At 45.1% G+C, this 26,518-nt stretch overlaps 1 long non-coding RNA gene across 1 annotated transcript; it reads right to left on the bottom strand.

The window, feature by feature from the left end:
• LOC118920107 (uncharacterized) lies at positions 1–26,518 on the bottom strand. Its single transcript, XR_005027766.2, has 3 exons — positions 26,316–26,518; positions 1,200–1,280; positions 1–1,053 (listed from the first exon to the last, which is right to left on the bottom strand). It is a non-coding gene; the product is annotated as an uncharacterized LOC118920107 (long non-coding RNA).

Genomic DNA, 26,518 nt, shown 5'->3' with positions numbered 1-26,518 from the left:
TTTTGCCTATAGCTGTCTAGTTTTCCCAACACCTTTTATTGAAGACTTTCTTTACCCCATGTACATTCTTGACTACTTTGTCAAATATGCAAAATTAATTGACCATACATGGGTAGGTTTATTTCTGGGCTCTCTAATCAGCTCCATTGATCTACATGTCTATTTTTGTGCCAGTACCATACTGTTTTGATTACTATAGCTTTGTAGCATAGTTTGAAGTCCAGGACCGTGATACCTCCAGCTTTGTTCTTTCTCAAGATCACTTTGGCTATTTAGGGTATTTTTTTGTTCCATAAAAATTTCAGGATGATTTGCTCTAGTTCTATGAAGAATTCCATTGGTATTTTGATAGGCAATGCACTGAATCTGTAGAATGTTTTGAGTAGTGTAGACATTTTAACAATATTAATTCTTCCATCCATGAGCATGGCATATCTTTCCATTTATTTGTGTCATCTTCAATTTCTTTTATCTATGATGTCTTATAGTTCTCAGAGTACTAAACTATTTTTAACCTAATTTCTTTGTGTAAACTATAGGTCCTTGGTAATATACAATCCTTTCCATTCTACGAGTGCCCCCACAGGGCTCAAAAATGTCTCATTTTCTCTTTAGATAACCAACCTTAGTTTCTGTTGCTTGAACCAAAATACCCCTAATTTGTCCTCCACAAACTAGAGGCAGAAAAAATTGTTAAATTAAGTTAAATAAATGCCACCAAGGATGTTTTAATACTTATGTAGCCAAGACAGTCCCTTATTTATCAGGCATAGCCTTGTATTTCATATTAATCTCTCCAAAGCTCAACTATTCAGTTTCATCAAAATTATAAATAAAGAGTAGGAGAATGATAGGTCTTTGATGACAGAAAGAAAGAGGTGATAGCCTGGAAAACATGAAGAGAGAAAAGCCATAAAATGCAGAGCCAAAAATTCAACAATCACAAATGATTTGTGTTACAGTTGATCTGGATGAAAGTCCAATATAATAACCATTGTTCATGATGATGTCCTGGATCATTCAGAGTAGGTCTGATTTTCTGATATCTTCCATCTACAAAAGGCATAAAACCAAATAATTCATTTTAGTAATATTTCTAGCCTAAATGACTAAACTTTTTTAAAAATATGAAACTCTGTAGGATGTTCACACCCAGTGCATTCATACATTCATTCAAGAAATATTTATTGAGCACCTACCATAGATTAGTCACTGTCTCACTGCTGAGGACAGAGGGGGGACAAGACAGATGAAATCTTTATTCCACTGGAGTTTACACTCTATGTGGGGAAGAAAACTTAAACTTAAATACTTAATAAACAAGATAATTTTAGGTAAAAATAGGTACTATAATACATACGGAAATATATCAGAATGATGCAGTAAACAGTACCTGGGGTAGTGGATATATCACATTGGGTGGCCATGAAAGTTCTCATTGAAGAAGGAACACTGCAGATCACACCCCTCTTCCTGCATTTGCATCCCACCCTCCCATCTCCCAGAGATGCCCCTTCCAACCTTGACTTAGGGAGCCACTGACCAGCTTCCCTGGAATGAGGAAAAGGAAACAAAACAATCACATTCCTTTGCCGAAAAGGCATTTGAGTAAATCCAAGAGTTCTGGTTTCTGGAAGGAAGTTTTTGCATTACTTGGGTTAACATAGTCAATCTGAAGCCTGTCCAAATAAGACCCAGAAAATACATCCGCAATGGGTCAGTGGCTCTCAGTGGAGAAGGCCTTTCTATTCTCCCTGGTTTAGCAATCATGGATCTGCACCCAGGCCCAGGAGTTAATAGACAAACAATGACTGTCATTCATTCAGCAGAAGGTTTAAAGCTGCTTTAGCCCTAGCTCTACACCCACTTACCCAGAAATTCTAGGGCCCAGGCTTTTCATGGCCTGACACTTTGACAAAAGCCATGTGACAAGCAGCCTCTCAATGATACCTCCAGAGCCAGTAACTGTCCCACTCCGGCTCCAAAGTACAACCTGTGACTCCATTCGTGCACTCCAACTGCCAACCCTCCTAGGAAGGTTACTTCTTTGTCCATGTGGACATCTGGCATTTTCCCCAAGAGGCTGGTAAAAAAACTTTCACCAGCTTCCAGCTAAAATGTAGGAGCAGATTCCAGTTCTGCTTCACATGCCTCAGGAATGTGAGTAATCCCATTTAGGAAGATGCTTGATTAAGTTTTTAGAAGCCAGATCAATTTGGTCATTCTTCAATCCTTAGAGCATGGCCTGTCATGAGATGGAAACATTCCTAATCAAATATTGTCCTAGAGAGGAGTCTGGTTTGGCTGGTTCAAAGCATAGAGACAGGTTCTTGTAAGAAATAAGAATAGCAATTCCCACATACGAAGACTCAGGCAGCTAGGACCCTGTGGCTGAAGGAGCCACATGTGCCACTAGACTTCTGGCCTCTGAGAGAAGCCAGTATGTGCAAGGCAGCGAAAGGAAGGAACTCTGTCATCAGGCCCCACTGTGCAATTCACCCTCCCCAGCTGCCCAGCCTTGCAGGTGGGAATTCTTAAAAAGCAAAATCATGAGCAATTAATAATATGAAAAGTGTGTTATCCAATCATTTAACAGGTCAGAAGAAAAATCTCTCTCCTGATCTCCCCCTGCCAACACAGCAACCTCCCATGGAATCCAGGAAAGAAAGCTAAGAAGCAGTAGCTCGGCGAATGAGGTGTCCCAGTATTGCAGTTCCAGCACCATCTCCCAGAGCCATGCCAAGGAAAGCACATGGCTTCGGAGGTGGCAACCCAAGGTGTTGCAGTCCTCATCACAGCAGGGCAGGACAGAGGGATTGACTTTAAGACCAACTCTGGGTGACTTGAAAATGTCAACAGACAGGAATTCACTGGCTAAGTTCTATCAAAGGAGTATTTTTCCCCTGAGAGTACCTGGTGTGATTTGGCATATATGAATAACTGAATAGTTTCCCTCCATCACTGCTGAGGTGGAACAAAGGGGTCTACAAAGTGTGAAATGGGAAGTGGACGTGGTGGAGCTTAATGCCAATTACCGCCCAGTGATGCGGCTGGGGCGCCATATCCTTACAGCTCCCCAAATCAGAATCTGATTAGGAGCTATTTTAAACTGCATTATGGAGTCTGCCCCAAATGCTTTCTAAACAAGGGGAATGCTATGGGCTGCCACCCATCTTTTCCTCCAGTTAATCATTTCAAGGACCTGTGTTGTGCACATGGGGTGACTATTAAGCAATTCACCCATTAGGGTATTTCTTTTTAATTTAAAGACTTGGCTGAACTTGAAGAGGATCCTTCCCCCCACCGCCAACCACCCACCCACGTTTTAGTTTAAGTATCTCAGTTCATTTATTACAGTCTGTTAAAGGCATAAATAAGTAAGTTAATGCACTTGTGATAAAAGCCAAGGAAGTTATTTCTACTTTTAGAAAACATATTTGTATTAGGACAATTGCCCTTGATTACAGATCTAGAAACAATTATATACCCTACATTTCTTTTCCCATGTTGAGTTGTTTTCATTGCTTCAGAGGTGGAATAACTCATGTATTTGCTTAATTCTACTTCCTAGCTTTCCAATTTGGTGTATTTCTACTGAAGACCGTGGTGATTCCTTCGTGATTTTGTTTACTGGTGATTTTTGTTGGGGAGGGTCCTGGTGGGGAAGAAGGAGAGGTGTGATGTGAAAGTCAGAAAAGCACTTAGTGATATGTAGCTCTCCCCATATCTTTGCTGATTTACAAAATTACTCATAATAGACATAATCTTTCCCTCCAAACTGGCTTTCCACCTGCGTCCATGTATCTGCCCAAAGTCAGAAGCCAATTAGTATTAGGATTTTCTTTCAACTTTAATACCCATCCACCTCCAATCAATTACCAAACCCAGTTGATTGTATCTCTGAGCTAATGCTTGGCTCCCGGCCTCCTCTCCAAGAGGAGTGCCAGGTACCGTGGCTGTTGTTCGGGTCCCTGTACATCTCACCAGGACTGTGAGCACGGGACTGTGTCCGGCCTCCCTAGTGCCAGCCTGGCCTCCCACAAATGCAACCTCCACCCTGTGCCAGTGTGACTCTCTAAGATAATCAGAACCCTGGCTGCCCACTGGAAGGGGCACTGAGGACCCTTTCTTGCCTTCCCCAGGCTGGCTAGAGGCCCTTCTCTAAAATGCCCCTTCACTCACCTCCTTTGTAAGGGATCACACTGTAGTCACTGTATTTTAGTTGTAAAACTGTCTCCCTCACCAGTCCATGAGCATCCTGAAAGTTAGAAGCATGTCTTTCCCAGTGCTCCACACAGTGATAAAATGCTCAGTGCTTGTAGGTAGAGGAAGTGAAGAGGGACCATAGGAAGCGCTTTGACCTTCCTGTGTTGTGACACCCCAAAGAAATCACTTGTCACCCTGTCAGCTAACTTCTTAGAGTGAAAAAAGGGCATCCCAGGGGAGTGGCCATTGTCCAACGTCCAAACTGCACTCCCATTTGGGGGGATCCCCTCATCACAGGACCCACACTGAGAGGGTCCTCATACTTTCCTTAACATTCTACTGTCACTAAGTTGAATTTCTTAAGTTTTTCGTGAGGGTCCCCACATTTCCCTTTTTCACTGGGCCTTGCAAATTCTATAGCTGGTCCTGCCTGGTGGGTATGAAAGTCATGGGGGCTTGGGGCTCAGATCCTCCAACTCCCCACCCTATAGGAGTAAGACAGACCAAGTCCCTGTCCTCTAATGTGTATATTCACCAAGCATTCATCATCTGAAGACTGAGTGGGTACTTCTTTCCTATCTAGCTACTGCTATTCTTCAAAGATATGTAGTCATTGATGAATTTAATAAAATGCATTTATTTGAAAGATTTCTTAGTTGGCAGTTCAGCATTTTATACATAATTGGTAGGAGAGAAAGTCTCAGCTGGGCTGGGTGTTAATATGTCCTTAACACTTTTCTAACCCTCACCAGATTCCCTTGGTAAACAATGGGAAGGCGGCTGCAGGCTCAGGAGCTTCCCGAAGCAGCACTGTCTGGTCAGACTTGAACACCCCTGGTACTTGCCACGCCCCTGCAGCCAGGTGCCAGGCATACCTATGCATACCACTGGATGCTCCCACCCAGGAGACGAAGGGGTGGTGAGGGGCTCTCGTGGGGCAGCTGTGACAGTGCCTCTCAGCAGGAGAAGCAACGGATACTGACCATCCCTGCCTGGGTTCCTCTGCTCCTACGCGTCTTCCCAGGCAGCACCTGTGGGCAAACACTGATTGTGACAGTCTCCCCAGATTTCCAATAGATTCCCTCTTCACCAAGGCAGCAGAGGTGGGCTGCTGCCTCTTGAAATAGGGTGTCTTCCTTCTAAAGAGATGGAAAGGTCACCACCGCTTCTGCTGTAGCCTCTTCCTTTCACTTGCCCCTGTCCCCATTGGAGGTAGGGACACACATCGATAAATAACACACCTGCCTTCAGGAGCACTTAGACTTGCTGTGCGCTAGCCCCAAACCCACAGGTAGCACATTTTTGCCATTTGATGAGATTCAGTATTGGTTCCCACACTCACCTTTCTCTCTAAATGCTCTTCCAGGTACTAGCAGCTAAGCATTATTTTGGTCTCACCAAGTGCTGTATCCTGAGTGGAGCATCATACAGCGATCATGAGCACAGAGTCTGATACCAGACCGTCAGGTCTGAACCTCAGATTCCACATCTGTGAGATGGGAACAACAAAAGAAGCCACTGCCAGCGCTGGTGTGAAACTAAGTGAGGTAAGATATATGCTGTACTTAGGCCAGTGTGAGGTAAGCACTGTTTGTGTTTCCTCCTTTGGTTATTCCTTTATCCTTTAATCCTCACAACAGCACAGGAGGGAGGTTTTATTATTATAATAAACACCCTATTTTGCATGTAAGAGAACTGAAGGGCAGGAAGATTAAGGAACTTGCAGAACGTCATCCTTTAATATGCAATGAGGCCATCAAAAATGGCCTGAGGTGGTCTAAATCCAAAACTGAGCTTTCCACCTTCCCCTTGGGACCTCCTCGCTGACTCTAGTCCTCTGTGACCCTAGATATTTTCCAGGTCTAATGAATTTTTGCAATTCTTTGCCTGGGTCCCACATGCATTAACCTGCCATTTTATAAGAATGCTTGACGAACCGCCTCTTGTTCTTCACTGAATCCTCTAACTGCCAGTCAATTATGGAAGCTCGGGGTAGGAAGTCAGAAGAGGAGTAAGGTTGGGAGGGAAGGGCTGGGGCCAGGTAGTGCTGGGGCTGTAAGATATTATGTGATCGAATGACCTGGCTCCTGTAGGAAACATGGCGGATACAAACTCCAAGGAGGGACTAGCAGTTACCAAAGGGGAGGGGTGAGAGAGAGCGGGTGGGGAGGGAGGGAGAAGGGGTCAAGGGGTTTTATGACTGGTACACATGGTGTGGGAAGGTCATGGGGAAGACAGTGCAGCACAGAGAAGACAAGTAGTGACTCTGTGGCCTCTTACTACACTGATGGACAGTGACTTCAATGGGGTTTGGGGGAGACTTGATAATATGGGTGAATATAGTAACCACAATGTTTTTCATATGAAACCTTCATAGAGTGTTTATCAGTGATACCTTAATAAAAAATGAAAAAGAAAAAATATATATGGTAGGTTAACAATCCCTATATTCTCCTTGCATGTCTTCCTCCACTTGTGAGTCTGGCAAGTTAAGAACTACGATTCCCAGATGCCCAGGAGGTTCCACCACCCAGAAGGAAGCAGTGAAGGGGAGGCCACACTTCTGCTGCTTCCACTGTTTCTCCTGACCAGTGCCGTTGCTGTGGAGTCTGGTCTTTCCATGGTGTTCTTCCCAACCCAGCTGGCAGCATCCTGATTGTAAAAGACAGATCCTTCTGGTGCCCCCTCGTCCTGCACTGTGGCTCTCCAAGGTATTCCTGAAAGCTCAGCACGGTACCTGCAGCCTCCTGAGTGATTCTGTAAACACCCGTGAATCTTCAGCCTGAGCTAGCTAGGGAGCTAGAATGCATTATATCCTGGCCGCTGATTCCTGATCGGTACAGCATACGAAAGGTAGAAACTTCACCATCAGTGGGAGGGAAGGTGTCTCATTATCAAATATTATCAGATATTTTATTAGGAAAAAAACACAGAGAATAATGTGACAAACATCCCTCTTTAAGAAATAAACACTCAGCTTAGGAAATAAAACATTAAAAAAAAATTGATGATGCCCCATTTCCTCTTTACCATATGAAGCACCTTTCTCTTACCCTAAGGATCTCCATCATAAAATGTCTATGCATGTGTTTATATTTTACTTCTTATGTAGCCTTACACAGGGCATAATTTTGCATGTGTCCTCCTAAAACTTTTTTTGTTGCTCAATGTTATGGTTTTGAGATTGGCCAGTACCAATATTTGGTTGCCTCGTTTAATTATTTTAAGTGGCTGGATGATATTCCATGTATGAATATATTTCATGCATGATTCCATCACAGTTTTTTCTGCTATTGATAAGGGACATAGTTTAACTTCCTAGATCTGTTGGGAGTGGCATTTCTAATGTCTTCAGAACAGACAAGTTAGAGAACTGTGTAAGACGCTGTACTGAAAATAGGGACCAGGGCCCATGGTAACAGAGGCCCTCACATTTACATCTTTCAACAGCACACTAGCCAAGCAAATCTCACCCCTGGAACACGTCATCATAGGGTTCTACTCTGGTGTCCCCAGATCCACCATCGAGGTTGTCCATGACAGAAAAGGCCCCATGACAGACAGCACCAGACCTGCTGCCAGCAAATGAATACTCTGATGAAGTGGGTGATTGGCTTCTGAAGTCCTAGCTGTAGGTCCTCTCAGTTCTGGGAAAATGTCAACAAGCTCACTGACTAATCGTGGAGAAATTCCAACACCTCAGCCAGAAATTCTGGATTAAATGTCTACCTTAGCTCAAATGATTCAGGAGAGTTTATCAATCACCAGGACTTAAAATTAGTTACTCTGTCACCCAAAGTTACTGAGTCATAAAAAGTGGAGATGCATTTGCTATGGTTCAGCTGGAGTCAGGGTAAGTTCCCCAGACACTGTGGTGGGGGAAAGAACAGCTTTGCAACTGAGCACACATAAATCCTTGTCCTGCCACTGTCTGTGTGTGTGACCTTGAACAAACAGCATCCTGTCTCTGAGCTTTAGTTCCTTTGACTCTAATGAGATTAAAATAGTAAGTGGACATGGCTGACTTGGTGCTCCATTCCCACTTCTGTGGATAACGGCACCCTGATTGCCTTTTGGGGAACTGCCTCTCCCCCACTCATACTCATGCATTTTGGGTGGGGCCTTCACCCTTGGCTTCAGAGGTGGACATGGATCTCAGGCCTTGGTAGCAAGATCACCCATGTCCCCAGGCCAACCGCTGATTGGTTCAGAGGCAGGCCCATGATGCAGTTAGAGCCAATGAGATACACTGAGACTCCTATTGAAACTTCAGGGGATCCTTCCCACTGACCTTGAACTTAGAAGGATTGAGCCTGGAGTCATCACATTTTTGAAAGATGAAAGCCATACAGAAGACTGCATTGCTGCGAGGTGGAAAGAAACCAAGTCTTAGTGGCATTATTTGAGTTCCTGGATCAAGTTATACCGAAGTCAAAAATCAACTCCTAAGATTTTCAATTACTTATTGATCTTGTTTATTTGTTTTGTGTAAGCCAGTTTGAATTGGGTTTTCTGTCACTTGCAGAAGAGTAAGTCTTGTCAACACTGTGTCTCATTGGGTATCTATGAGGATTAATTGAGACGAATAAAAGACACCTCCTATGGGCCAGATTCCCTTTCCCTGCCTTGTTCAGATACAAAACCACATTCATTTAACTCCTTTTTAAATTTTATGTAACTCTCAAGTTATTCTTAGTTTCTAGAAATGTCTGTGAACTATGATACATTAAATAAACTTGAACAAACAAATTAAAGATGCTTAGCTGAGAAAAGAAAAGATTGCTAGACAAAATAGTTTTCTCAAAATACTTGAAAGACTGTCATATGGAAAAGAATTAGACTTCAACTTGGGGAGTAAGATTGCGAGACTGGGTGGAAGTCAACAGAAGGTGCTTGGCTTCAATATGAGGAAGAACGGCTCAGTGACAAGCTCTGGTCGCGCCTCTCAAGCACCAGGCTTCCTGCCACAGGAGGCCTTCATGCTGACAATGGACAGTCACTGTGTGATTGTGAAGGAGACTCCTTCTTCAAGGAGACAGTTACCTGGATGACCGCCAAGGGCCCCTCACTTACAGGATGCTAGGATTGTAAATAAAATGCCAAAGACAATGACAATGTATGCCCCCAATATAAGTGGATCTCCAATTTTTCCAAGGGTTTCGAGAACCTGAAGATGTAAACTTTAAGGAATGGGGATGAAATAGCCAAATGTCTATTCATACCTTTATTATATCAGCTACATAAGTCTTTACATTTATATATTATATAAAATTTTCATACATGAATTTAGAAAAGTTGCTTTTTCCATTCTCACATTTAGTGCAATAACATTCAAGTCTTTCCCATGCACTTTGACATGTTTCTTTTTTATGAGAGTCACCTTTGAACAATCTAATGTTGGATTTGTTCAGTAGCACTTAACTTTTAGAGCTGGGCTTTATGACTATAAAAACCAACTCTAAGATAGACATTCTGGCAGGAAAAATACCTTTATTGGGGCTCTAAAACTTTCTAGCCCTTAACTTCTCTGGTCCCATTGTAAGTAATTTTTAAGAAAATGAGTTTTCTTAGAAAATCATCTATTACAATATAGTAGAATGTACCATACTTAGTAGCTAGTAGAAAGTCTTCTGAATATGGGAATACAACAAACTGCATATGTGGTATGATCCTAAATATGATGAAAACTTAGGTATGTAGATGCAACAAAAAATATGAGAAGGAATATACTAGAAGATAACAGTAAGTATCTCTGAATCATGGTTATATTCACGCCATTGTTTCATGTTTTATACTTTTTTGTATTTCTAAGTTTTCTAGAATCAGCATGAGTAACTTTTGTAATGAGAAAAAAGAAACAGTTATAAAAATAAATGCCTGAGTGGTAGTTATAAACTCCTTTTCCAGTTTCTGTGAGATTTATCAAATACAATTAGACCAGGGGTTACAAACTCAATTCTCCCAGGTAATATAAATGATAGAAGTGGGCCAATTATAATATGTTAGGGAGTGGTAAGGACTGTGGCAAATTGGAACATGTTTCCTAATTGAAACAGGGCAGTTAATTATTGTCATATAGGAAGATGAGCCCAGTGTTATCAATGCTCTGATACGGAATATATATGCAAAATTTCCTCCACCTTTTTTTTTTTTAAATAATGAGGGTCAAACAAAATGCACGTCCCAGTTTGCCCTTGTCTGTGGCCTGTAACTTAGAGTTCCTGTTCTCTTTGAACTGATTTCAAACTTCTGGCTTTTACTGACAAACTACAGGTTTTTTTTTTTTTTTTTTTAATTATTATTTTTTATTGAAGGGTAGTTGACGCACAGTATTACATTACATTAGTTTCAAGTGTACAACACAGTGGTAGAACATTTATATACATAATTCGAGGTTCCAGCTATCACCCTACCAAGCTGTTACATTATCTTAAACTACAGGTTTTAACTGCCCCATTCCTCTTCAGACTTCCCAGCTCTCTATTATCCTATTTCATCATTAGCACCCAGCTCAGTATTTCCCAAAGAGTGTTCCATGGAACATGAGCCCTGTGGGATGTTCTGAGAATAGGGAAGGATTCCACAGTTATCTGCGTCAAAGAAACCCTGCTCACCTATTTCCCACCCAGAGATTCACAGTGTTCACAAGCACTTTTAAGTCCCTGAGAAGTCCTCCAGTTTACTAACTAGTAACCTGTGCTTAGTCTAGCATTTCCCAAACTCACTTGACCACTTTGAGGGCAATACATCCATCGCATGTTACTGCTACAGGTGTGGTAGACGTGTACTCAAACACGGTTTGAGTAACACAGATCTGGGTTATTTGGAGTTATTGGTGGAGAAAATAACCTAAGCTAAATGAATGTCAACTTGTTTTCCCTGGATGAGGAAATGCTCATCCGAAGAACAAGCAGAGAGGCAGTAGGATGCAGAGTGCACTGTGATTGGCCCACGTACCACACACTGCCTAGCAGCGCGGTCCTCACAGCCAGACTTCCTGGGTTCAAAGGCCAGGTTCTGCCGCTTCTTAGTGGTGTCACCTTGGCAAGTTACTTAACTTCTCTGTGCTTCAGCTTCCTTGACATAAAATGAAGATTACTGAGCCCACCTCAAGGAGTTATACGCACAGCATGAACAGTGTAAAGTGTAGAAACATTCCTGACACAGCACAGGTGCTCAATGAGTGTTAGTTATTGCTATGTTCACTTCCCCACTTACCACGTTTACTAATGCATAGATAATGATAATGGCTATTATTAACACATTATGATAATTTATCATGTTTTAACCGCTAACATGTATTGGGAGCTATGTGCCAGGCATTATGCTAAACAGACTATCTCCTTACAAAATCTGTATAAGGTAGATACTATTATCAGTTTCATTCTATGCATGGGTTGCTAGGGCTCAAAGAGCTCTGATTAAAAATGTAGCAGCAACAGGAGAGCCAGGATCAAACCCCATTTGTTGGAACTGAAAGCCCAGATGAGCTGGAGAAAATTCACTAGTGCCTCCCCTGTACTGAAACTAAGGTCCAGAGTTGTTGTGTGACAACAGCCCTCAGGTCAGACAGGTGCAGGACTGGGATTAAAGCAGAGGAAAAAAGGGAAGAAAGAGGGATAGAGGGGAGGGAGACCCAGAGCAGAGAGAAGAAAATGAGGCCAAGACTTCCATATTGGCCATGAAAGGGCTCAGAAGATGCCACCCCAAAATATAACACTCTGGTGTAAGAATTATTTTGAGCTGAAGGCAATTGAGAAACTGCAGACACAGAAAAAGCTCACCCGCTTTCTAACAGAGCATAAATGTACTTCTTTAAAGGTGCTCCCACTCCCCTCTCCTGTACTAGAAAGATGGTTCTTATCTCCAGAGACGGTACCAACTTGAATTTGCATAAACAAGCCTTACTGGAAAAGCCCTTATCTTCCATCAGTGTCCCCTATATGTTTACCTTGCCTTCCTACAACTATCATCCCTAGAAGGCTCAACCCTTCTCCTTTGTATCATCACTTCCCCACAGATTCTTCACTCCCTGTTAAAAGGATGAGTAAACTCTCAGGCTCAACCACCTTCCTTTTCTGTGAGACCCTTATTTATACATAATAACTAAGACATTAACAAAAAATAAAACTTGTATACCTTTTCTCCTATTAATCTGTCTTTCATCAATTTAATTTACAAACCCCCAGGTTATGAACCTAAGAGGGTAGAGGAAAAAGTCTTTTCTTCCCTTACAATGGCATCCAAAGGGGTGTTAGTCACCCATGAAGACTGTTAGTCATCCATACAGTCAAGAAGTACATTGGGTCTTCAAGACTGGAGCTCAGGGCCTGGGTGAGTTCTGGATATTATCTTGGGCACCTACAGAGCCAGATGCATGTCTTACCCCAGAAGCCATACTAGTGCTGCCCCTCGCGTGCCCTCACCTTGGAATTTCCCAAGCCCTGTGGTCCTTACCTCCATACAGCTTCTATAGTATAGCCACTCCTCTCCACCACTTTGCCTCCGCCTAGGCAGGGCCACCATCACCTTTCACATGGATGTCTATACCAGTCTCCCACTTGGTCTCCCGGACTCCCAGCTCACCCCTCCCAAAGCAACCTCCATACTATACCCAGGGCAGATTTGCCATATACTTCTCCTGCTTACATACCCTTCCACGACTCTCCTTCACTCCAAATTCCAGGCTTACTAATGCCCTCTTTGGCCCCCTGCTCAGCTCCCCAGTCTCATATCCTCTAGCTACCCACCACAATTTACAGTTTCCTGAGGTGCAATGTTCTCTTCCTTTGCCTAGCTTTGGCACGTGCTATTTTCTCTGCCCGGAGTCCTCTGTTCTTCCTACCCTTTCATCTTGCTAATTCATATCCGTGCTTCAGGTCTTCCTTAGAGAGCCTACTGCCCCCAACCCCTACGTGAGCTCCTCGGTGCGCCTTGCACTTACCCCCATCGAAGCGTTCATCCTGTTGCGTTCTAATTGCCTTCACTCATCTGCCTCCCCTAACTGGATGGGAGCAGCTTGAGTTCCGCGGTGCATCTTTGCAAAGTAGGTGGACGAGAAATATTTTTGGAATGAATTAATGAATGAGAAGGCAACTTACACGGATTTTACCCTTGCACTGTAGATTCTTGCCACCCTGACTTCACTTGGCAATTAGTTTTATTCGACACCATTCGTGGTAGGTTTGCAGTGTGAGCGCCCGCTGCATATGTAAGTCAACGTAACGCACAGCCAACTTTCTTAGAAAGTGTTCTTGGCGATATTTCTACCAGATTTTTATATATAGCTGTTTGGGTTGTGTTACTTGGTTCCAGGAAAAAAAAAATCCTTCCATGTTCAAATTCTGGGCTTCCAGTTTCTAGCTGGGGTACCTCATGGGTGTACACTGCCTGGTGCCAGGGAGAGGAGACGGGGTGCTCATTGACATGACATATACTCGTGGAAAGCTTACTGCCAGCCAAGAAGACAAGGAGGGTGTTGTGTCTGTCCATCTGGGGCAGTTTTAACAGATGATCCTGAAAACCAATCTTTGTTAGCAGTCTCATCTAACAAAACTAAACACCCCAAATCAGGTCGAGGCACCCTCACCTCAGATACCCTCATTTTGGAAGGCCTGGGTGCTGGGAATGAGAATCTGGGTTGTCAAACAAAATATAGGCCACCCAGTCGAATTTGAATTTCAGATCAACAATTAATAATTTTGTAGTATAAGTGTGCCGTCCATAATACATGGGACATATTTATGCTAAAATAATCACTTGTTACTTACATGGAATTCAAACTTAACTGGGTACCTTATATTTCTATTTGCTAGATTTGGCAGCCCTAAATGAGGTTGCAGGTTGGGATTCCAAAAGAGCATGTTTTCCCACCAGGTAGTCTTTGCTGCTAGGCTGCCCAGGGATAATGGGTGGATTCCAGGGCCTAGGGAGAGATGTTTGAGCAGTCAGAAGACTGTCTCCACTCAGGGTATAAGCCTGTGGCCATGTGGTATGGGAGATGGAAAGACATTCCCAATCTCAGCTGCACACTATAATCCCTTAGGTGGTTTTAAAACATCTCAATACATAGCCCAGATGGGTGAAATCAGAATCACTGGGGCTGGGACACAGGAGTGGCTATCTTTTAAGCTTCCCTAGAAGATTCCATTGTGTTGTCAGGGTCAAGAACCACTTTCTAACAACCCCCTTCTTCCCCTCACACAATCTAATTGCCTTCTCCCTTCACAGAAATAATTGCTGAGTGAAGTCAGGGTGACAGGAATTTACACTGCAAGGGTATAAATTCATGTAAGTTGCCTTCTTATTCATTAATTCATTCCAAAAATATTTATTGTCCACCTACTGTGCAAAGATGCACCACTGACCTCAAACTGCGACCATCTGTCATTCAACTAGCACACAGTTACAAGAACCCTGTGACCCTAATCAGTGTAGTGTGGTGTCTGACACCAGAATAACTGGAGTTGCAAGTCCTGATGTGGCCACACACTAGTTGCAGCGCCTTGAGTGTGGCCTTGTGGCTCCAAGCTTCAGACTCCTGTTTATAAAACTGAACTACGAAAGTGGTGCTGATGGTGCCTGGCCCACCTGCTTTGCAGGGCAGCATGAGGATAAGAGTTAGGCAAGATGTGTAAGTCACTGAAAGTGGCTGATAAGTTCCAAGTCATTGTAGAAGTCAGAAGTCCGTTATCATCACACTGACACCCTGCTGGGCTCAGAACCCTATCTCAGCATTCAGAAAGATCTAGATCAAAATCAGAAAATGCATTTTAACAAGCCCCCCAGGTAATATGTAGGCATATTAAAGTTTGAGAAACGCTTGGGACACAAATTTGGATTCAGTGGACCTTGAGGGGGTGAAGAACCTGCATTTTTGTTTTGAGTGTGTAACTAACATATATTTTTAAATTTTTGATTAAGGTATTATTGACATACACTCTTATGAAAGTTTCACATGAAAAAACAATGTGGTTACTACATTTACCCATATTATCAAGTCCCCACCCATACCCCATTGCAGTCACTGTCCATCAGTGTAGTAAGAAGCCACAGATTCACTGTTTGCCTTCTCTGTGCTACACTGTTCTCCCCGTGATCCCCCACACCATGTGTACTAAACATAATACCCCTCAATTCTCTTCTCCCTTCCTCCCCACCCACCCTCCCACACCCCTCCTGTTTGGTAACCGCTAGTCTCTTCTTGGAGTCTGTGAGAGAACCTGCATTTTTAGCAAGCTTCCAACACTGGGGTTGTTGAGGGTGGTGAGTGCAGGGCTGGACCACAACGTGAGCTGCAAAGGTTTACAACAGTTACTCTCCCTCCAGGGGTACTTTGGGGCATAGGCACATCTGACCCCCTTCTAGGTCAGTTGAATCAGAATGAGGGCTGAGCCCTAGTATAAGCACCTTTTAAAATCTCCCAGGTGCAGCCAGATCCACTTATTTTCCAAACCCTTGGAAAACCTGGCTCAAAACCATGAAGGCAAACAGCTTCTTTCTTGTCCCTGTATCCAACTGTCATGTTTTTTTGTGATGGCTTCACGACCACCTTCCTTTCCATCGCCAGGTTAAATAATAGATCACATCTAGGTTGCCCCAGGCCTCAACCAGGGGCAAGGGCCCCTGGCACCATACTTCACCAGCTAAGCAGAGGTGTGCCGGAAAATGCTTAACAATTGCCCCAAACATCCCCCCCACACACAAAAAACCCCTGTGATTTACGGTGTTTGCAGGAACTGTGCTTATCCTGTAGGGAGTATTCACTCACAGGAGCTCTCATGATTAGTATTTCAATATTCTGCAGGTTCCTTCTGCATCCCTCCCTGGTTGCTGATATACACACTCATCTGCCTCCTCAGCCAGCCAGGTTCCTGGACTGGGAAATGAGCTGTGCCTTTCTAATATCCTAACCCTTAGACTCCTCCTCTGCCTCCTCTTTCCTCAACTGTCGAGTGGCAAGAACAGTGGGACATCCTCCTCCAGGACCTCTAATTAGTGTATGAAGAGTCCTTCATGCCCGCAGATGAAAGCCAGTCTCCGTGAGATGTTATTACAATGATGTGAGTTTCCCCATCTGTAAAATGGGCATTAATGAGGCTACTTGTTTACAGAGCTCTTGAGATGAAAAGACTTGTGACCCGGAAGGACAGCAGGATGCTGATGAGTCTGGCTCAGGGGCTAGCCCTGATTGGGCTGTGTGTGTGTGTGTGTGTGTGTGTGTGTGTGTGTGTGTGTGTGTGTGTGTATGTGCACGTGCATATTCATTACCAGAGTAGATAGATAAGGTCCCAGCCTTGAAGTCAGGAAGATATCACTTGTTTCTATCCCAAATTCCAAGAGCTCCTTAAGCCATAGCGCCAGTGAAAATGAGTCATCACTTGGGTGATGCTTCTGTTTTGTTTTTCAGCCTGTGCCCTGTGGAGCCCCTCTGGGATCTGAATTCCGCTGCTGGGGAATGGGGAAGTAGAGGAAGCCTTTTTCAACCACAGTTGCTCTGTGTGTATCTGTTTTTACATTAGATTTCCTTATAAGATTTCATTTAAAGGGAAAGGTCAATGGTTTATAAATGCTTTAAAAACACAGCTTAGGGGCGGGGCAGGGGGTGGGAAAATATATGACATCTCCCCAATGTCAGAACAGCACACTGGCACTGGTAAGGACCCCAAACTTTAGGGACAGATGGCCTGGGTCTTAGCTGTGCAAACTTGGGCAAGATTCTTCACATCTCTGTGCTGTTTCCTGAACAGTAAGACATAGATAATAATAGTAGCTGCCTGTAAGTTTGCCGTGAGGAGTAAATGAGTTGCACATGCACAGTGCCAGGGGCTGTGCCTGGCACGCAGTGAGGGCTCTGAGTGTCTGCCACTGTCTGGGGAGGGATGATTGCCCCGTGTCAGACTCGTCAGGTGCAGTGCCTAACATTTCCACACACATTTCTTTACGGAAACTCTCAGTGACCCTCTAGACTATTTCATAGATCGGGATTAATGCTTGGGGAGAGAAGTGGAAGAGGCAAAGCTGGAGACCCCCCATCTTGGACCTCCAAGCGAAGGACTTCCTGCTGCAGCTCCCTAGACTGAAGTCAGAGGCTGTTCCTCAGGTAGACATGGTCCCCCACGGGAAGGCCCTTCACACTCTGACATTCTCCACCGTACATTCTCTGTCCATTCAGGCAGGTGGCCAGCTCCAGGGACGAGCTTGTCTGCTTACCTCCCTCAGTCCAAACAGCAAGAGCAAGAGGACCCAGCGGTGACCAGTGGTAGCTGATGACAGGCCCAGTGTGAAAGGGCGTTGGCAGCCAGGAACAGGTTTAAGGTTTGGCTAAGCCACACCCCCGTTGACCTAGGATGTGTCTCTAAATGTGTGCTGTGGGCTTCTGCTTCCGAACCTGCAGGGGCTCTCATTAAAATGCAGATGTCTTGACTCCCAAAGTATTGAATCCCAATCTCTAGAGAAAAGGCCCAGGAATCTGAATTTAACAAGGCATCGAAGAGTTCTGACACTCCAAAGGTAGGGACCCCCAAGTTCAGGGTGAAGACAGAATGGGCTAGTCATCTGACCTTTCTCCTGCAGCTCCTGGCGTGAACGCCCCTCCTAGAGCCCTGGCCCCAGAGCAATGAGACTTTCCCACCCCCACCCCGCCTCTGCATCCTCTTTCCTCACCTGTCAAGTGGCAAGAACAGTGGAACATCCTCCTTGCTTTGCAAAGCTCTACCTGGCATGAGGTTCCAATGAGGTGCATGCATGCTCAGGGCTCGGGGCTGGGGCCTGCCAGTCCTAGGTTTGGGGCCTGCCTCCAAATCATCTTCTCCTGCATATGATCTTTCCTCTCTTCTCCTGCCTCCTGTCAGGCTCAACCCCTTCTACCCATTCTCACCACACAGCCCTTTTCTCATCATTAAATGTTGGTCTTGTATTTCTCTAAGATCCTTTCCTGCACAATATGGGAGGAGCTGGGAGTCCAGACCTGCTGCCCCTTGTCTGCATGTGGCACCCCTACCCTTGCTCCACATGCACACATTTTCATGAAGTGGTTTTGGATGGGGCCCTCAGGCAGCTGCTGGCAGCAGACATGCACCCAAGGGGGTTTTCAAAGTCTAGGCCTGAACAGTGAGGGATCCTTGGATGCCAGACTCTGGCTCTGTTCCTCGGGAGAGGGTACAGCGCCCCTGGCAGGAGGAGGAACACCAAAGAGGGCCAGATGAAAGGTGACTCCAAGAAAGTGTGAAGATTGTAAGATCTGAGAGGACTTTACTGGGAGGTGTTTTGTAAAAAGAGAAAATGCAAAGGCGATTTGTTCGTTCATGTGTTATACAAGTCCTGGACAGGAGGTCAAAGGAAAATGTGATCCAACCAAGTGCAAATAGAAGCTGGGGGCCTCCTGAGGAATGAGCAGGAAGCAGTGGGATGGAGTGAGCAAGGGCCTGAGCTTTGGCACTGGACACATTTGGGGCTTGGGGCAGGCCCATTACACTGTGGCCTCAGGCAATTGAGTTAACCTCTTTGAGCCTCAAGTGCCTATTTGTAAATGGTGACAGTCCTACCAGCACCGGATGCATGAAGCGCAAACAAGATCACGTACATTGTGTGCTGAGCCCCATTGGGTTGCACACACGATGTTTCCCAGAGACCATGATATCAGTCTTCCTGGATAGCACAGAACTGACAGTGCAGGAAGCTTCAGGATTCTAGACTGGGTCATTCACCCAAAGACAATCTCAGGGTCTGGCCTCTAGGTGTGAAGAAAGAAAGGGGGCCATAGGATTGTGAACACGGATGCAACACTAAATACCTTAGGATAATACATAGTAAATAACTCCCTTCAATCTAGACCTAGACATTTTCCCAGCAAGCAGCAGCTTTGATTATGTTCAAATTTGCCAGTCCAATCTCATGGGAGGCCTCTAAACTTCAGGGACTGTCTTTCTCTATACCTGCTAATCTTATAGAGGAAAGTCCAATTGTTTCACCAATACTAATATCAACCACCAGCAATGACTAGGCCCCAGGCTCAGCAGTGGGGGAGCGCTGTCTCTTTTAATCCTCAATGACCCTCTGAACTGTGGGCTTTGACTCTCCGTCTCCATCTTAGGACACTGGTATTTAGAGAGCATCTCTCACAAGGTTACACAGCAGGTATGTGGTGCAGCCAGGACTCGAATCTGAACCTGAGCAGGGTTGTAGGTACTCTGCCATTTTGGCCCCCAACATCAGTCAAAGGGCCAAAGGGAGAGATGCTATGGGGGATGGGGAGAGAAGAGGAGAGGAGAGAGTCTAAGACCTGGATAATGAACAAGTACCCTTGAATTATCAACTGCATCTCTGAAAATAAGAATAGAAGCTACAGCCCAAGAGCAGACAGGAAGCTTTGCATCAGGGCTGGGTGAAGGTGTAATCCCTCGCTGACATCCTGCTCTTTCACCTGATCACTGCGATCGCTGACTCTCTCAAGATGTCACACACTTTGCAATCGGATTAAAAACCAAACCAAACCTTGCAGGCTAGAAGAAGGTGGAGGTGACAAGGCCAGGAGATTAAAGTCAAACTCCAAGAGCAAAGTTTGACTGTAAGAGTCTGTTTGTCTGGGGCCGCTGGTATGTGCCTGGCCCCAGGGAGGGCAATGTGCTTTTCCCAGGCCCAGGCCCAGGCCCCGGGTTCTCTGCGCTGCAAGAGCCTCCTAAGTGGGGAAAATGGGAGGGGCAGGAGACACTGGCAGGGAACCAAACACGGAGGGCCACGGAAGCTTCGGGTGACCTGCAGGAAGGGAAGGAGTTGGCCCAGATGGCAGAGGCAAGCGTTGAAGAAGTTGGCTGAACTTTCTGCAGAGCATGCAGAAATCAGCAATGGAGCTGGGAACTAAACTCTCCTGTCCACCCACAGCCTGGGCTGTAAGATCCCTGACTTGTGCAGCGCCTGTCCCACCTTCCAGGAACCCCAGCCCCCTTCCTCTCAGAAGGAAGCTTCTCCACTATCACGGGACTGGAAGGAAAGCACTGCAGAAGATCCCCTGCAGCTCTGAAAACCAGAGTGGAGAGAGAGGACAAAAGGAAGGAAGGCAGGGAGAGAGGGAGGGAGGGAGGAAAGAAGGTGTGACGGAGGGAAGGAGTAAGAGAGGGAAAAGTCAGTGTCAAATTTAGAAATAAATTATCAATTGTTTTCGATTAAAGAAAGTGTTCAAATCTACCACAGCTTTCTTTAGTAGAAACTATTCTGCTCCACTTAGGCAAAATGTTTGTAGCTCATTAGCAACATTGGAAAAGGCAAAAGGGAAAAAAAAAACAACCTTAAAAGTCCAGGCATTTGGTTATCCACATGAGACTGCCAAATCCCTAGCCCACATATTGATGGTAGATCAGAGGGGGAAACCAGTGGAAACCATGTCCTCGGGTCAACCTGAAGAACTCGCAAATGCACACTCAAAACCCTGGGAGTAGCCAGACCCAAAATATAAATATGATAAGAAAGACATAGACTCACAATGCATTATCAATAGCTCCTGGAATTCTTTATGCCCTGGGAACAACTATCTTTCCACATGACAACCCTCAGAACAACTATCAGAGACAGGACCACACAGAGTTGCCAAATGAGCAGTGAATTTGCTGTCAGATAGCGCCAGGTACAAATTCCAGCTCTGCCTTCCTCCTGCCCCTCAGAGTTGGTCAACAAGGAGTTGACCTTGTACAAGTGCCTTAATCTCTCTACCGCTCAATGTTCTGAGCTGTAAAATAGGGTTCGCAGAATTGCAATAAGTAAAAGACACTTAAATATTTATTGAATACCTATTATGTGCCAAACCCTATTCTAGGCAACGGGTATACAGAATGAACAAAATAAAGGTTTGCTTGCTTGGAGCCTATTCCTAAGCGGGACAAGATGAACAACAAAAGTGTAAATGAAAAAGGCTGAGTATAACTGACAGTGATGAGAAGGGGACCGACCTGTGGGAGCGAAGTTGCTGTTTTATTTAGGGTGGTCAGGATCAGGACAGGTTAGTGATAAGGAGACATGAGGCAGTGAGTCATATGTCTATGTGGGGGAAGAGGGCTCCTGGCAGAAAGAACAGCAGAGCAGAGGTCCTGAGGCAGAAGCCTGCTTGCTGTGTTCATATAACAAGGAAATCAGCTCAAGTGGAGCAAAGTGAGCCAGTGTGAAGGAGACAAAGTAGGACAGGTGTAAAGAGAGGGAGGCAGGAAAGAAGATCTGGATTTTGCCGTGAGTGAGTGGAGTAGCAAACAAAAGCCTATGACTGGCTTCTATTTTAAAAGGATTGCTTTGCTACAAGGAGAAGAGGCTGGAAGGAGCAAGAGCAGAAAGAGACCAGTTGGAAGCCATTGAAATAATGTTGTCAAGAGATGTGGTTGTTTCAGGTATTTGCGCTGGGCACCGGGAAGCACAGAGCTGCCACTAACTGAAATGAGAAAAGCTACAGGAGGGCTAGGCTTGCAGGGAAGAAATCAGTTCAGTGTGTCATGTTGAACTTTGAGAAGTCTATTGGACAACTAAGTGGAGATGCTGAGTTGGCAGCTGGATATATGTGCCTGGCATTCAGCGCGGTTTTTCAGCCCATAGATTTGGCTATGCTCAGCCAGAGGCTAAGTATAGACAGAGAAGAGAAGAGTTCAAGGACTCCAGGTCTTAGAGGTCGAGGAGATGAGGAAAAGATGCACAGAAGACTATGAGTGGCTGGTGCTGTGGGAGGAAAACCAAGGTTCCCAAGGGGTCAATGCCAGGGGTCAGCAAGCTTTCTCCATAAAGGGCTACATGATAAATATTTGCAGCTTTGCAGGCCACCTGGCCTCTATAGCCTGAAAGCAGCCATAGAGGATATATAAACAAATGGCTGTGACTGTGTTCCAATAAAAGTTTTATTGACAAAACCAGGTGATAGGCTAGTCGAGGCGAACGGCAGTGCGGAGAGAGAACTGCAGACGCAGTGGTCTGGAAGCCAAGTGGACAAAGTGTTACGAGTGGAGTGACAAATGATATCAAATGCTGCCGAAAGGTTAAGTCAAATGAATAAAAGAATGGGCCATTGGCTGTAGGAATACCTCGGTCATTGGTGGCCTCAACCAGAGCATTTCTACTGGAGTGATGAGGCGATAGCCTGCTGGAATGGGCTCCAAAGAGGATGCTCGGAAAGCATAGGCATGAACAACTCTTTTGAATAATTTTAGTTCCTGGCAAAATGGTGTTCAACAAATGCAATTCCTTTTCCATAAATGGACCCATGATACAGCAATTACAAGTTACATAGAACTGTGCAGAGTTCACGAGACACAGTGCTGGGACCATTCAGTGCTGGCAACTGAACATTTTCACATTGTTTTAGGTAACTCACATAGTTAGGCTCACAAGAAAAACAGAACCTTGAGGTCTAGAGTTAAGTTAGAAACCACCAAACTGTGGTTTCAATGTGATGGCATGATCTCCGGATATCATTCAGAGAGGCCATTGTATCTGTAGACCCCAAACATGATGCCTATCATTTATTTACACCCTGCCCTGGGATGAAAGGGACTTGAGTCTGGTGTCTGCCTCATGGTTAGACCAAGTCCACACTTGGTCAGAATATTCCATTCTGAGCTCAGATAGCAGCCTGCACAGTCTGTATGGCCAGGTGAGTTTTTCATTAACTAGGGTAAGTTATTGGCATGGGGGTCCATCCAGGGAAAAAGCCATATTTTGTTTCCTGGGGAGCTAAAACTATTTCATATAAATTACCTCATTGATCTCTAAAGCTCTTGTGTGAGATTTAGAATTATTTCTTTTTCACCTTGACATTCAGTCTGTAGGAGAGCAATAAATAATACATTCTGAAGTTTATGATGTGGGACTGAGGACTATGTCAGTGAAATTCGTAGTGTGGCTTTTGCCTCTGGAGGAGCCCGGAGTGGAAGATGAGCAGAAGTTGGTCTAACAGACTGTCCTGGGCATGTATGCCGGGCCCATCTACCTTCAGTTCCTCTCTGCATGGGAGACCACATTTTATACCTAACGATCCTGCTTCCTCCTGCATTTCCCCTCATCATTCACAATGTATTGGACCAGGCATGGATCCCACCCCGCAGGGCAGTCAGTGGGTCACATGACCCAAAGCCTATGGCTATGCCTGGCATGACACAATGACCTTGGCCAATGGCAGCCTCTCTTGGGAAAGTATAGCCTCATCAGACACAAGACTAAGAGAAGTGGGCACATAGGCAGAGCCCCATCACACTGACGGCGCAACCCTAAAGTAAAGATCCATGACTTCCTGAACACAAGAGGTTGCTGACATCATCTTGGATACAGATGCCTGACAGACCCATTCTCCGGGATCCTGGACCCCATTGGAGCTCCAGTTCTTACCTTTCCAGGAGATTTTTTCCTCCTCCTCAGTACACTTACAGCCCTGAGATCAGCTCTTTTTCTTTTCTGGATGGACTCAAAGAGATCCTTACTCCTTGTAGCCAGAAATGCTTAACTCAAACCCTGATAAACGTGACCCCCATTGACCATGGCTTGGGAACTCCAAATAACTATTTATTTGAAAAAGAAACTATTCAAATAACCCATTGCTCTTAAACTTCTGTCTGCTTAAAAACTAACACTAGGTAGAGGAGGCAGAAATGGGGTACTCAGGGGCCCTCTCCCTGCCTTTCTTCTCCCCAAAGTTTTACATTGGTAGGCCATCTCTGTTACCTCAGGCCCAGAGACTCGCCCTGCCCCAGGTCATCATTTGTTCATCTATCCAACAAACATTCCCTGGGTGCCTATTACAAGCCCGCCATCCTGGGCACTAGGGCTATAGGAATGAATACCACCCAATCTCTGCCCTCCAGGGCTACCGTCTGAAAGGAGAAACATACCATTAAACAAACCAATACATTTTAATACTATGCGGCCTAACAGAGGAAAGTGTAGGCTAGGGGAACCACACAGCAGATGAAGCAACTTCCCATCTAGAGGAAATCACAGAAGGCTTTCTGAGGAAAATGGTGTATAAGCTGAGGATTGAAGGTTAGTCAAGGATTGGGTTTTCTCAAGAAGGAGACAGAGGCTGTTTGAGGTAAAGGAAGCCACATTTGCAAAGGCCAGGCTGGGCAAGGGTCTCTTGAACAAGCAGATTAGAGTGAGAGACAATCCATGGTCCCCCACAGGATGCCCCAGTGGGATCCTGGACCCCACACACTCCTAAGGATCCTTGATGCTAGGTGAAGCCCAGAATCCAGTCTGGGTCTACCTCACAACTGAACTAAATTTCCATCCTGGCCCAGAGGATCTTTTCAGTCAGAAACCAGCACAAACGCCAAGGCAGCCCTACTCACGGGACCTGGTCAACCAGCACCCACCGCTGAGAACAGGGCTGTGGCCCAAAGACTCAGGTGCATCTGCTGCCAGCACGGGAGACAGCACACCAGGGCATGGCCTCCTCGAGGGGGTGGGGACACCAAAAGTCCCCCAGAAGAGGGATAATGACACACTTTCCTAAGGGTCTTCCTTCCACCAAGGAATGTCCCCCTGCAACCCCTCTGGGGATTGGTTCCACACATTTTGCCAGCCCAGAAAGAGGAGACACAGATCTGGACTTTATGTGTCTGGGGATGGATGTGGTAAATAGAATTCAACCTTCTTCTCTGCTCTGCTCTAGGGATAGCCAGCACACACTGCCCCCATCTTCGCTGCCACGGTGCTAAGGGTGAAGTGGGCTGAATCTGTATTACCGAAGTCTCAAGCTCCTGCTGCCAGTTGGTGAGGGGGTGATAGCCCAGGAGCCACCCAAGGCTATAGGCACAGAATTCAACCCATGCTCCCCCAAATAAGTGTGTCAGGTAGGGACTATTATTATTATCCCCGTTTACAGGTAAGGAAACAAAGGCCTGAAAAGGTTAAGTAACGTGCCCAAGATCACCAGGCTAGGAAGTAGGGAAGCTGAGATATGAATTCTGCTAATCTGCTACCAGAGGTCAAGGGTGAGAGGTCAGGAACTACATCTATTTAACTTCCTCTGTGTAGCCCTTATCTCAGCACAGCCAAGGGTCCTTTCCACACAACTCATGAGTGGGTTTCAATGATGACCCGCACACTAGACAGCTCTTTACTTCCCCTTCCACAACTTTACCTTTGTGTAGGTAAGTCTCTGAACAAAAATTAACGCTTGGATTGCAAATGTTTGTTGAATGAAATAATGGGTAAATGAGAGTTCATTTGGCTTCATTTCCCTTCACTTTCCACCTCTTCTCTTGGCTCCTCTGTCTAGCACCATATGCCCCAAGACACTTCTTACCTCAGCAGAAGCTCTTCATCTCCACTTTCTGTCCATTTCACCATCATCAATACTTCCTCTCCCCCACCTCTTCACAATTCCCAAACTTAGCTGGACTCTGGGTTAAAATCTTGACTCTGACCCTTACTAGTTCTGTGCCTTTGTGCAAAATTTCTTAACCTCTCAGAGCTTCCATTTTCTCATCTATTAAAAATGAGCTTATGACTCTAACCTTTTAGGCAGAAGATCAAAAAGAATAATGCAGAAAGTCACAGGCCCACAGTAGGTGCTCAAAGGGTATTTTTCTCTCTTCCTCTTTCCTCTCCAAGCATAAATCTTTAGACCTTTGCTCTATTACTCCCTGTATTCAAGGATTATGCCTCTTCTCAAAATATCTGGAAGGCACATGATTCTTTGATTTTGGCTTAGAACCAATTCTTAGCCATCAGCCAAGTTGCAAAGCCATAAAATAATTAGTAATAACTCTGCTGTCACACAATTATCAGGGAGTGTAAAAGTGTGCTCAAGGCTCCAGTTTATAGACTAATAAGAGGGTTTAGAAGCTTACGGTTCTTTGAACCTAATGGTTTCCTGGAAACCCAAGTGGCAAGGAAGCAGAAATGGAGGCTTCTTCCAACTGGAGGCACACCCCTGGCAAGTGGCCAACAGCATTTTTAAGGGGGCCTTAAAACGTCAAGACTGAATCCTAGTGATTGACATCTGAGGTTGTTGGTTTCTCACCAGGGATAAAAACTCTCCAAAAAGTTGAAGAGGCAAGGACTTGTAAATGGGTAAGTGGATACATGGAAAGATGAAGAGACCAGTGCCAAAACAGGGTGTCTTGAGAAATGAAACTCACCGGTTCTGCTTTCAACCTTTGGCCCAAGCTGCCTGGCCACAACAGAAGTCAACCAGTCTGAGTTCTTCGAACTGTCTGTCTTGCTGGTTGGATGGAAAGATCTTTAGTTCTTCCTCCATTTCCCTGCCAACTAAGATTTTGTAGATCAGCAGTAGAAATAGTGAAAGGGCCCTCTGCCCTCTGCTCCTTCAGAGTGCTTTAGC

This window comes from Manis pentadactyla, chromosome 5 (genome assembly GCF_030020395.1).
Source record: "Manis pentadactyla isolate mManPen7 chromosome 5, mManPen7.hap1, whole genome shotgun sequence".
Taxonomy (NCBI): domain Eukaryota; kingdom Metazoa; phylum Chordata; class Mammalia; order Pholidota; family Manidae; genus Manis; species Manis pentadactyla.
This window is presented reverse-complemented; position numbering and strand designations above follow the sequence as displayed.